This window comes from Entelurus aequoreus, linkage group LG01, assembly GCF_033978785.1.
Source record: "Entelurus aequoreus isolate RoL-2023_Sb linkage group LG01, RoL_Eaeq_v1.1, whole genome shotgun sequence".
Taxonomy (NCBI): Eukaryota; Metazoa; Chordata; class Actinopteri; order Syngnathiformes; family Syngnathidae; genus Entelurus; species Entelurus aequoreus.
The window spans coordinates 24,878,136-24,890,949 of NC_084731.1; the positions used below are offsets into that span (position 1 = coordinate 24,878,136).

General features: G+C 38.0%; 1 protein-coding gene across 1 annotated transcript in view; it reads right to left on the minus strand.

Annotated features, from left to right (window-relative positions):
* Positions 1-11,262, minus strand: part of LOC133649446 (caM kinase-like vesicle-associated protein) — a 104,915-nt gene extending 93,653 nt beyond the window's left edge. Inside the window, exon 1 of the mRNA XM_062046081.1 lies at positions 11,074-11,262. The gene's annotated coding sequence lies outside the window, so the exon portion shown is untranslated. The remainder of the gene's footprint in view (positions 1-11,073) is intronic.
* Between the last annotated feature and the right edge of the window lie 1,552 nt (positions 11,263-12,814).

Genomic DNA, 12,814 nt, shown 5'->3' on the forward strand with positions numbered 1-12,814 from the left:
AATGTTTTAAGTGTTGTATGTGCATACGATATTTTAAGTTACATTTTTCCCTTAGTTTGTGTTTTCCTCTTTTGTTGAGAAGAATTGTTGTACATTCTTGGGTAGCAGGTTATAGTTTGCTTATTGTACAATTTGAGCTGTTTTACACCAAATCATTGAATTTCAGTATTTTTGATTCAATGAATAAAGGGTTTTGATGTTCTCTATATTCAACATTATGTATTATTCTAACTGATCCTTTTTTGTAACACTGTTAGTGAATGAAGTGTACTTTTGTAATTATTTCACCATATTTCTACACAATAACTCAAATATGGTAACACTAGCAAGTAGTACAGTACAGTTTTGGTCCAAAACACATTTTGCTTTATTCATTATTGACATGTTTCTTGATTCTTATGTTGTATATTTTTACATATTTCCAGTTCATTTTATCATCTATTATTACACCCACGAGTGTGATTTATTTCACCCTTTCAATGTCTACTCAGTTTATTTGTACAGTATTTCTTTAACTTTCCCTTCTGCTATCACCAAATAGCATTATTTTTGTTTTTTGTCTGTTTTTGTCAAACCATCTCTTTAATTCATTCATTTCTTCTGTTATTAGCTTATGTATGTTCATCTGCAAATAATACTACAGGCAACTTTAAGTTTTTTGTAACTTTACAAAAGTTGTTTATGTAGAGTTTGAACAAATTTGGTGCCAGTATTGATCCCTAGGGTACGCCTCGAGATATAATTAGCTCTGTAGAGGTGTGTTCGCCTCGCTTCACGTATTGCTTTCTGTTGGTTAGGTAGCTTCTTAACCAGTACAAGACTTTGTATCTCAAATCAAAGTCTACTATTCAAATCAATGAATTAATTAATCAATTTAATTGATGCTTGCCCCCCAAAAAACACAATTTTAACAGCAACATACCCTTTCAAAATAAAATACAACTTTTTAGAAAATAAATACTGTATAAAAAAAAACAATATAAATGTTCTACTAACAACTACAGTAGTAAAAAAAAAAAAAAAAAAAAAAAAAAAGCACCACTGAACCGAGTAGGACGCCACAGCGCCTGGCAGAAATGATAAATATTAATAGATTTTATTTGTTACAATGCCAAGAATAAAACACTATCAGTAAAGCATAAGAAACACAAAACATGCAAAACAGTGGCTTTTTTTTTAACAGTGTGTCTATTTATTTTACTTATTAAAAACAATAACTTGAAAAAAAAACACAAAAAAAAAAACAACTACAGTAGTAATATATTAAACATGTACAACATTTACCTTGGAGAGTGGACTTTTACGGTATCTCTTCCAGATGCTTCTTCAAACACACCATTAGCAGCGTTTCTATATTTTCATGGATAAATGTTCGCGTTTAGATAGTACTTTAAAATTCTCGGCTGGTGTTAGACTCATTCTCGTTCAGTACGGCGCAAACTAACAGTGCTATGCTCGGATTGCTTCACAAAGTTAGCGACATGCTCAGTCATGTTTTTGATGACCCATGTTTTTGACGATTTCTTATTTTAATTCAATTAATTTCATCCATTTTGTCTTCTCAGTACTGTCCTTCGCACTCATTTTCTTCCTTCCCAAAGTTGTAAAAACACATTTATGTTGATCTCTCGCGATTAGCTAATGCTAGCGAGTAAGACCAGATGTTTTGGACGGATCTTATGGAGTTCGCTGTCACATTCGCTACTCCAACTAATGGCGGCAAAACTTGGAACAACATTTTTTGCTTACAGCCAACAATTAGCCAAGAGACGGAACTCATCTCAAAACACTCTTAAAGAGGAACTGCACTTTTTGGGGAATTTTGCCTATCGTTTACAATCCTTATAAGAGACAAGAAGACAAAAGTTTCTTTTTTTGTATTCTAACATGTAAAAATCAGCTAGCAATGCAGCTAATAGGAGCAATCAATTCTATCTCTAATTCACTTTAAAAATGCATTCAAAAACCGTCAATTATACTTCATTTACGTTCTGTAACCTGTATAGTAACCAAACGGTTGTTGTAAAAGCAAACACTGAGGAACTCTTTTTCTATCGTAGTAACACATCGGCATGCTTTGGTATTAGCCGTAAAAGCTAGCTACGGCAAGAGATAAGCTAGCTTCTACGTCAACACTAAACGCTTTTGAGTTTGTAATGCACAACACAAAGCAAAAAGACACCAATCTGTACTGACTAAAAAAACATAAACAATCATATTACAGTATCTGTAAAGTATTAGCCCACATTTCCTGTTTTGTTTGTACACAGCTAGCCAGACAGAGTATGCTGACTGTTGTATAAAGTGTGACTCACTCGACGGACAGTTGTCTGTTTGGTCCAGGTGGCCGGGAACGTTTTTTCTGGTATATTTGGGGTAAGCCCGCCATTTATGTCGAAATAGCTTGTCTCCAAATTCCACATTTGCAGCTTTAAATCGCTTTCACCTCAATTCCGCCTGCTCCAACGTTCCACCCTCTTCTTCTAGCTCGCTTCTAGAAGCAGCAGTTCATCCTCTGCATTTAGCTTAAAAAAGATAAGGTTGTGAATCCTCATTTGCCCAAAAATAGTCGTATTTGTGTTTGTTACCAAGTCTGCCATGATTAGAAGACACACAAGCGTTTTGTATCCGGAAGTAGGAACACGCTGTAAGTCGGATGTGCGCTGCTATGGAAACAGAAACCAATGCGCGGAAGAAATCATGTCCAAAAAATGATCAAAATACGGTAAATATTGAACATATTACATAGTGTTTTGAACATGTCTGTTACTAAATTATACATATACTTGCAGTGTGTATACAAAACGTTGATGTGGGGTTTAGAAGTTGTCTTAGAGGGCTAACGGGGGAAATATATGCCCGTTAGCCTATATGTCGATGTGTCATCCAACTGACGGGGCAAAATATATTTTCGACAAACAAAAACCTATGTGGATATGGGTAGTGTCAGTGCCTATTTTGTTTCCTATACGCTGAGGAAATGCGTTCCAACATTAGCACGGCTAATTGCGGTTTCTGGTACTGTATGTGCATCAAACACATATGGGGTGGTATTTGCTTGGCACAATATAATGCATTTCATGTAATGATTTTGTACTTTGTGTATTGACTTGGTAGTAGGCTGTATGATTTATGCGTAACGTGGGTTGGCTCATAGAATTGCACACTGCACTGAAAGATGGTGATGTGCGTACATGAGAGAGAATGCAGTGCACTCTTAAGTAGGGTTGGGTATCGAGTATCGAGTATCGATTGTAACCGGGACTAACTTTCCGATTCTCCCGGAATCGTTCAAAAGTTTAAATTTCGATTCCTATTTGCGATACCCAGTCCGCCGACCGGAAAAAATAAAAAAAAATGTCCGCCGAACCGGAAGAAGAAGCCGCTGAGCACCAACGAAGAAGCGCCCACCGCCGGAAGTGTTAGCATAGCCGAGCGAGTCAGTCAAGCTCAAGCATGGATAGCGGGCGTCGGCGGTCGAAAGTGTGGCTTTACTTTACAAAAAAAAAATGAAATAACCGCGAAATAACAGAGCTCCACGTCCATCAAGAAACGAGTGGAGAGAGAGCTGCAGATGTACCAGGACGTTCCACCGATACTTATGTCTGACGACCCTGCTGCATGGTGATGGTCCGGTGGAACCAACAAAAGACTTATCCTTTGCTGTCAGATCGCGCTTTCTCCTATTTATGCGTTCAAGCTTCTTCCACACCCAGCGAACGTGTATTTTCCACAGCAGGAGACACTATCTGTCCAGAACGCTCACGCATCCTGCCTGAGAAGGCGGATATGGTCATTTTCCTAAACAAGAACTGTCTCTGATTTTATACTGTACCTGCTGCTAATCTGGACTGGGTTTTGCAAGTTGTTTCTTATTGTTTATTTGCTTTTCTGCACCAGGTTAGCCCATCAGTGGGAGCACGGTAACATTTTTAAGTACCTGCAGCATCATACACTTGTGTGTGTAAATGTGTTTTCATGAGGTTTTCAAAAATAAAGCTCTCTTGAGGAAAGTGTACCCCTGGGAAAATGTATTCATAATGTATAATATTTATATTGAAGTTAATAGATTTTATATTTATATTCTAGTTGAAAACAGCCCTGTGAGGAATTTATAGTAAAGTTCATAAAAAGTTAATAGAATTAAAATTGATGGAGAATGTCAGACTATTTCATTCAGAAAGACTGTAGGTTAGCTAGCTGATTTAAAATATCCTAAACTTTTTTTTGACCCTGCCTCTTAAAAGAATCGGAATCGAGAATTGTCAGGAATCGGAATCGAAACAAAGAATCGGAATCGTTCGAATTCAAACGATACCCAACCCTACTCTTAAGAGTGTCCGCCCTGAGATCGGTAGGTTGTGAGTTCAAACCCCGGCCGAATCTTACCAAAGACTATAAAAATGGGACCCATTACCTCCCTGCTTGGCACTCAGCATCAAGGGTTGGAATTGGGGGTTAAATCACCAAAAATGATTCTCGGGCGCGGCCACCGCTGCTGTCCATTGCTCCCCTCCCCTCCCAGGGTGTGGACAAGGGGATGGGTCAAATGCAGAGGACGAATTTCACCACACCTAGTGTGTGTGTGTGTGACAATCATTGGTACTTTAACTTTAAGGTTGGATGCAACGTGGAGTTATGCTGAATGAAATGTGTCTGTAAGTGTACTGTTGGCCTTGGCTTACCATCAAATAAGACCTATTTCGATATATAATATATTGTATATCATTATACATAATTATTTCGATGGTGGTCCGTGCAGTCAAACTAGACATTTTAGCAGGGTAATGCCAACAATATGTCCCGACTCCCGACAAAAATATTGCTGCGTAATTTTACAAATACATTTGGCTAATTGACATCAGTAAAATGTGGCATAATTACTTGGTAAACCATCTTGCAAGAAGCATAAACAAGAGAAACCTACAGTGTAGGACTCGTCGATTGCCATTTGAAGTTCCTTGGAGTAGGATTCGGATTCGGCTGCGTATCTGACAACCTCAGTCGTGAAGAGTGGGAGGGGACTACAGAATTTTGACCGTGATTGCAGTACCATTTCTGGCCACATTACTACATCTGGCACCTTTAAGAAAAGTTTGTTTTGCATAATAGGGCCCCATTTAAGTTGAGCTACCACTGTATATATTAGAGATGTCCGATAATGGCTTTTTTGCCGATATCCGATATTCCGATATTGTCCGATTCTTAATTACCGATTCCGATATCAACCAATACCGATATATACAGTCGTGGAATTAACACATTATTATGCCTAATTTTGTTGTGATGCCCCGCTGGATGCATTAAACAATGTAACAAGGTTTTCCTAAATAAATCAACTCAAGTTATGGAAAAAAATGCCAACATGGCACTGCCATATTTATTATTGAAGTCACAAAGTGCATTATTAACATGCCTCAAAACAGCAGCTTGGAATTTGGGACATGTTCTCCCTGAGAGAGCATGAGGAGGTTGAGGGGGGCGGGGTTGAGGTGGGGGTGGGGGGTAGGGCGTAGCGGGGGGTGTATATTGTAGCGTCCCGGAAGAGTTAGTGCTGCAAGGGGTTCTGGGTATTTGTTCTGTTGTGTTTATGTTGTGTTACGGTGCGGATGTTCTCCCGAAATGTGTTTGTCATTCTTGTTTGGTGTGGGTTCACAGTGTGGCGCATATTTGTAACAGTGTTAAAGTTGTTTATACGGCTACCCTCAGTGTGACCTGTATGGCTGTTGACTAAGTACGCGTTGCATTCACTTGTGTGTGTGAAAAGCCGTAGATATTATGTGATTGGTCCGGCACGCAAAGGCAGTGCCTTTAAGGTTTATTGGCGCTCTGTACTTCTCCCTACGTCCGTGTACCACTCCGTACTGCGCCGTTTTAAAAAGTAATACATTTTACTTTTTGAAACCGATACCGATAATTTCCGATATTACATTTTAAAGCATTTATCGGCCAATAATATCGGACTGCCGATATTATCGGACATCTTTAGTATGTATAAATATATATACTGTATATATATTATATATATATATATATATATATATATATATATATATATATATATATATATATTTATTTATTTTTACATTTATCTCATTACATTACAGCTGTTTCACATTTGTATTTTTATGGTATGTTTTTTTGTTGTTTAGAATGTGTTAAAAAGTAGGCTCATGGGCTGCATCTTGTACACTCCTGAGGTAAAGTGTATGTTTTATTATCACACGTTCAATTATTACCGACTCAGGGTGAATGAGATGTGTTTGTCCTATTTTTGAAAATAAAATGTTTTATTAATTTGTGAACTAAAAAACAACATGGCAACAATATCATGAATTGTCACACATGCAAGGAACAGCAGCAGCAGCGCTTTCTCCCGCGCACTGGTGACAAACTGTGTGCGGCTTATTCTATTCAGAATGTTCGATGGTCTTGGCAGAGTTAATACATAAAATAGGTCAAGCAATAGAATTTCTTCGTCCACAACCACAATTTGAAAGGCAAGAGCACATTATTTTGAATTAAAACATAGACGTGTGGTTCAAATTACCTCTCTGGGCCTCCACAGGGCATCTTTGCTGCAGCACTAACTTACCGCAGTGTGTTTTGATATAAGCATTAAGCACAGTACTCGCGGGGTGACAGTAATTTTGCAGCATGCGTCTTGCTCAGGACTCTGCGGTCCAATTGTAATTTTAATCGGTACAAAAACAAATCACGCTCAGCATGGAGAGTAAACCACTTTAACGTCTTTGAGACTGGGGTGAGAGGACAGGGACCACCTGTGAAGGCCAATACATGCACACTGTGAGGAATGGAGGAGTGTTTTATTCAGAGAGTCATATAAACGAAGCGGATGGTTCTACTTTCACTGAAGCATCATTTTTCCACATGACTCTACCACAGCACACAGAATCAAGAGCACTTGCAGCATCCCCCCCCTGGGGATCCAATTCTACACAAATTGCGAGAGGATTTGGCAATCTGCTCTTTCCATCAGCAGCTGCTACTGTCATGACCCACCCTGGGTGTAGTGCAAGCATCGAGCTCTTGTAAAAGTGAACAAATCATTACATGTGGTGGCACAGTGAGCATCCCTCATCTTTACCATCCTAATGACTTGAGATGAATGACCTAAACAAAATGCCCCTTGAGTACCGTATTTTCCGGACTGTAAGGCGCACTTAAAATCAGTGCGCCTTTAACCCGGTGCGCCTAATGTACCGACCTCAAAGCGGTTTTATTTGGTACATGGTGAAATGATAAGTGTGACCAGTCAAACATAAGAGATACGTATAGACTCCAATAGGATGGCAGTCACACACAAGAGATATGTGTCAACTGCAATATGACTCAAGTAAAAAACACCAACATCTTATATGTTCCATTGAAAATATAGAACATTACACACGGTGCTCAAAAATCTATCAAAATGTTTTAGTACGACTTTGGTAAGCTATGAAGCCGCACCGCTTGATGGATTGTACTGTGCTTCAACATACGAATATTATTATGGTGTGTGTATAAGGTAAGACATATTATCTGGCGTTTTGTTTCGCAATATTATGCAAAAGCAACTTTTCTTACCTTCTGGTACCTGCTGATCTGTATTTGGGTTCTGCATAAGTCCTGAAAAATTGTGCGCGTCCCCCTTTGTAGTCCGTGCCGACAACGTAGTCGATAAGCTTCTTCTTTTTCTCTACCTTCTTGTTATGGGACATTCATCCTCCACTGTTGCCATTTCTAATATAAAGTAGAGTAAAGTTATTTCTTATATCTGTCAGTAAACTCGCCATGAATACACTAAAACATACCGGTGTAGTGAGTTTACATTATTCACCCAAGGAACTTTAGTTATTAGAGAGTTCCGGTCGGACGGTTTTCACAGGACACATTTCCGGCTTGTTGTTGCAATAGTGAGCCACGGATGAGGAGATGATGCTCCGTTATTGATTTAAGTAAAGTCTGAATGTCATTAAAACAGTTAGCTCCATCTTTTGACATTTCTTCCACTCCCGTCCTTTCACGCTACACCGCTACAACAAAAATGACGGGGAGAAGACGCTGTCGAAGGTGAGCCACGTGAATAAGACCACCCACAAAACGGCGCATCCTGAAGCGACTGTCAGAAAGCGGCTTGAAGATGATCTGTAAAACATAATCTATGCAACATTTTGACCAAAGAACCACCATTACATGTTATGTAAACCACAAGGAAGAAATTTCAATTTAGAAAAAAATAATAATATGACTCCTTTAATGCGCCCTATAATCCGGTGCACCTTATATATGGAAAAAGATCGAAAATAGACCATTCATCGGCAGTGCTATTTATAATCCGGTGCGCCCCTATGGTCCGGAAAATACGGTACACACCTGGTCGAAAGTTTTGGTACCCATACGCCAAACAAAGGGGGGTTTAAAGTGATGCAGGTGGTGGGCATAACAGTAAGCGGAACTGACTTTAAGAATGTGCAACGGCCCCCAGCTAATATTCTTCTGTGGCAGGGAACATGAACGAGTTCAGACAGATTAGTGTCAGTGTGGCACAGGCAGCCAGAGTAAAAAGTGTAATCTAGCGCACCGTCAGAGGAGCACGTCGTAATCTTCATGAACCCACATGTATTCAGAACACAAAGCACAGTTTTTTGAAATCATAAGTGCGCATGTTCTCCTGATGCTTGCTTGTTTTTTTTTTATCCTGGCTTCCTCCCACATCCCCACAAAGCACTGATGTTAGTTTCATTACAGAATCTTATATGTGCATCAGTGTGAATGATTTATTTTATTTTTTTCCCAAAATCAGATGAGTTAGGCTAATAATGACGGTATAGACAGTAAATGAATAAATGAAATAAATAAAATCATATCAATAGTCCCAAACAAGTAAGATGAACATCTAATACAGTGTTTTTCAACCTTTTTTGAGCCAAGGCACATTCTTTGCGTTGAAAAAATGCGGAGGCACACCACCAGCAGAAATCCTTAAAAAACGAAACTCGGTTGACAGTAAAAAGTTGTTGTTGCAATTGTTGGATATGACTTTAAACCATAACCAAGCATGCATCACTATAGCTCTTGTCTCAAAGTAGGTGTACTGTCACCACCTGTCACATCACGCTATGACTTATTATGAGTTTTTTGCTGTTTTCCTGTGTGTAGTTTTTTAGTTCTTGTTTTGCGCTCCTATTGTCTTTTTCTCTTTTTTTGGTATTTTCCTGCAGCAGTTTCATGTCTTCCTTTTGAGCGATATTTCCCGCATCTACTTTGTTTTAGCAATCAAGAATATTTCAGTTGTTTTTATCCTTCTTTGTGGGGACATTGTTGATTGTCATGTCATGTTCGGATGTACATTGTGGACGCCGTCTTTGCTCCACACACTGTAAGTCTTTGCTGTCGTCCAGCATTCTGTTTTTCTTTACTTTGTAGCCAGTTCAGTTTTAGTTTCGTTCTGCGTAGCCTTCCCTAAGCTTCAATGCCTTTTCTTAGAGGCACTCACCTTTTGTTTATTTTTGGTTTAAGCATTAGATACCTTTTTACCTGCACACTGCCTCCCGCTGTTTCTGACATCTACAAAGCAATTATCTACTCGCTGCCACCTACTGATATGGAAGAGTATTACATGGTTACTCTGCCGCGATTTAGACTGCACCGACACTCAACAACAACAACACATAATTTGCAACAACACTATAATTACCGGTTTGCAAAAAATATTTTTAACCCAAATAGGTGAAATTAGATAATCTCCCACGGCACACCAGACTGTATCTCACGGCACACTAGTGGTTGAAAAACACTGATCTAATAGATATTACATGAAGATTCTTCTTACAGACTCCACAGTTGACTAACGTAGCAAGTCTATAAAGCATATTAATTATATAAATATTGCTTCCTAAAAGATGTACGATAAGACACATAATTGAAAACTAGTGGTAGGTGGAATGCGGATCAATCTAAATATTGATAGTATCGATAGCAACGGTAGTATCGCTGTGTGTCTCAAACTATTAGAGATTGCATTTTGTGATTGTTTATTGTCATCGATATCAATGTTCTCTGTTAATTGTTAAATTGGTGTCAGTTAGTCAATTTTGTTACATTGCTCACTCAGTCAAGAAACAATAAGAAATAATAATTTGAATGTCAGCCAATAGTATTTTTTTTCTTTTGTTCACTTATTTTGCAATATTCAATAAGGGAATAATTGTGGTAGTATTTTGACAATTTATTTGCGTTGGTTGATAATATACTTTTTTTGTTTACATTTATTTTGTTGACTTATTTTGCAATATTCAATAAGGGAATAATTGTGGTAATATTGTGACAATTTATTTGCTTTGGTTGATAATATACTTTTTTTGTTTACATTTATTTTGTTGACTTATTTTGCAATATTCAATAAGGGAATAATTGTGGTAATATTGTGACAATTTATTTGATTTGGTTGATAATATACTTTTTTTGTTTACATTTATTTTGTTGACTTATTTTGCAATATTCAAAAAGGGAATGATTGTGGTAATATTGTGACAATTTATTTGATTTGATTGATAATATACTTGTTTTGTTTACGCTTGAGGTCTCTGTCCTGTGAAAAAAATTTACACACAAAAAAAATCACCAATTTATTCAGCCGTCTTGAAAAAAAATTTTTTTTTTTTAAAGTATCTGCATTAATATTTAATATTGGCAGTATCGAATGGATGCTAAAATGTACAGTATCATAACTCGCCCACACTACGAGACAAGTGTGTTTTTGTGTGTGATGGTTAAAACATGATAACAGTTACGAAACCCCACTTAATGACACAGCTGTTAGCATAAATAAACATCCATCCATTTCCTACCGCTTTTCCCTTTACGCTAGTAAAATTTACACAAAAGACGACCACTTTGATCCAAACGCGTCGTTCTGTTCATTCATAATTCAAACACATAGATGTTGTTTGACAAACTTCCAAAAAAGATGATAAAAATCACATTAAAAGTCACTTTGACTGGTATAATTAGCAACACACGACAGACATAAATTGACAAAAAAAAATAAAATATAAAATAAATACTCACGTGGACACCAAATTCCGTCTTCGAACGATTCCAAGTTCGGGTCAGTTCTCGTCCTCGGCCTACACCTTTGTCGAGGAGCGGTATCGGTAAAGTTGGTGGCGATGAAAGTTGCGGTAAAGAGAATTGTTGCGGCGTGGAGTGAGTGGAGTGTGTGCACCTTCTGCGTGACTGTGAGCGTCGAGCTCCGTGGAGGAGAGGAGGCAAGGGGGGTTGGGGGGGGGGGGGCGTCTTCAGCGCGCGCACACTCAGAGTACTTTCACTTCATACACAATTACTGCACATTTTTCCACTCATGTGTGTGTTAGAAGTTCAGTAATCTATACAGTGTTTTTCAACCACTGTGCCGCGGCACACTGGCGCAGTGTTTTTCAACCTTTTTTTTGAGCCGAGGCACATTTTTTTTCATTGAAAAAATCCCGAGGCACGTACCACCAGCAGAAAACATTAAAAATGAAACTCGGCAGCCGATATTGACAGTAAAAAGTGTTGGATATGAATTCAAACCATAACTAACCATGCATCACTAGCTCTTGTCTCAGAGTAGGTGTACTGTCACCGACTAGAGATGTCCAATAATGGCTTTTTTGCCGATATTCCGATATTGTCCAACTCTTAATTACCGATACCGATATATATACACTTGTGGAATTAACACATTATTATGCCTAATTTTGTTGTAATGCCCCACGTACTGGATGCATTAAACCTGGGGTGTCAAACTCAAATACAGAGTGGGCCAAAATTTAAAACTGAACAAAGCCGCGGGCCAAGGTTGAACAAATGAACCTTTTAATAGGGACCCAAACAAGTTTTGCTTTGAATATTGAACAAGCAAGGCTTATATAACTTTATAGTGACATGCAAAATTAAAGATTAAAGATTAAAGTACCAATGATTGTCGAGTTTCAAATAATACATAATAATAATTCAAAAATATCAATGGCATATCAAATAAAATTTAAATAAAAATTGAATGACTCTTTTCTATTTGCAGCCTTCTGAGGTAAATATCAAAATAAACTTTTTCCACAGGCTAATAATACATTTGAAAATAAAATAACAATATTGAATGAATCAAACATTCAAGCCTTGAAGTAGCAACAGAAAGTGCATGAATAAAACGTAAATTATTGCTCAGTTTGCTACACTGATTTGCTTTAACACTGAATATGGAACAAGCAATGCTTATATAACTTAATAGTGCCAAAATCGACTTTCAAAAACAAACGAAAAAACATCAATGGTATATTAAATAAAATTTAAATAAAAAATGGAATGCCTCTTTTCTATTTGCAGCCTTCTGAGGTAAATATTAACATTAACTTTTTCCACAGGCTAATACATTTGAAAATAAAATAACAATGAATAAATCAACCATTCAGGCCTTTTAACTGCTCAGTTTGCAACACACTGATCTAATCTGATGTGCCCAAGCCAGATACCTGGCATCTTTTCTGGGATGCTAGTTCATTAATGTCGGGACTCTAGGGGGCAGGGTTTGATGGTAGCGGGGGATGTATATTGTAGCGTCCCGGAAGAGTTAGTGCTGCAAGGGATTCTGGGTATTTGTTCTGTTGTGTTTATGTTGTGTTACGGTGCGGATGTTCTCCCGAAATGTGTTTGTCATTCTTGTTTGGTGTGGGTTCACAGTGTGGCGCATATTTGTAACAGTGTTAAAGTTGTTTATACGGCTACCCTCGGTGTGACCTTTATGGCTGTTGACCAAGTATGCCTTCCATTC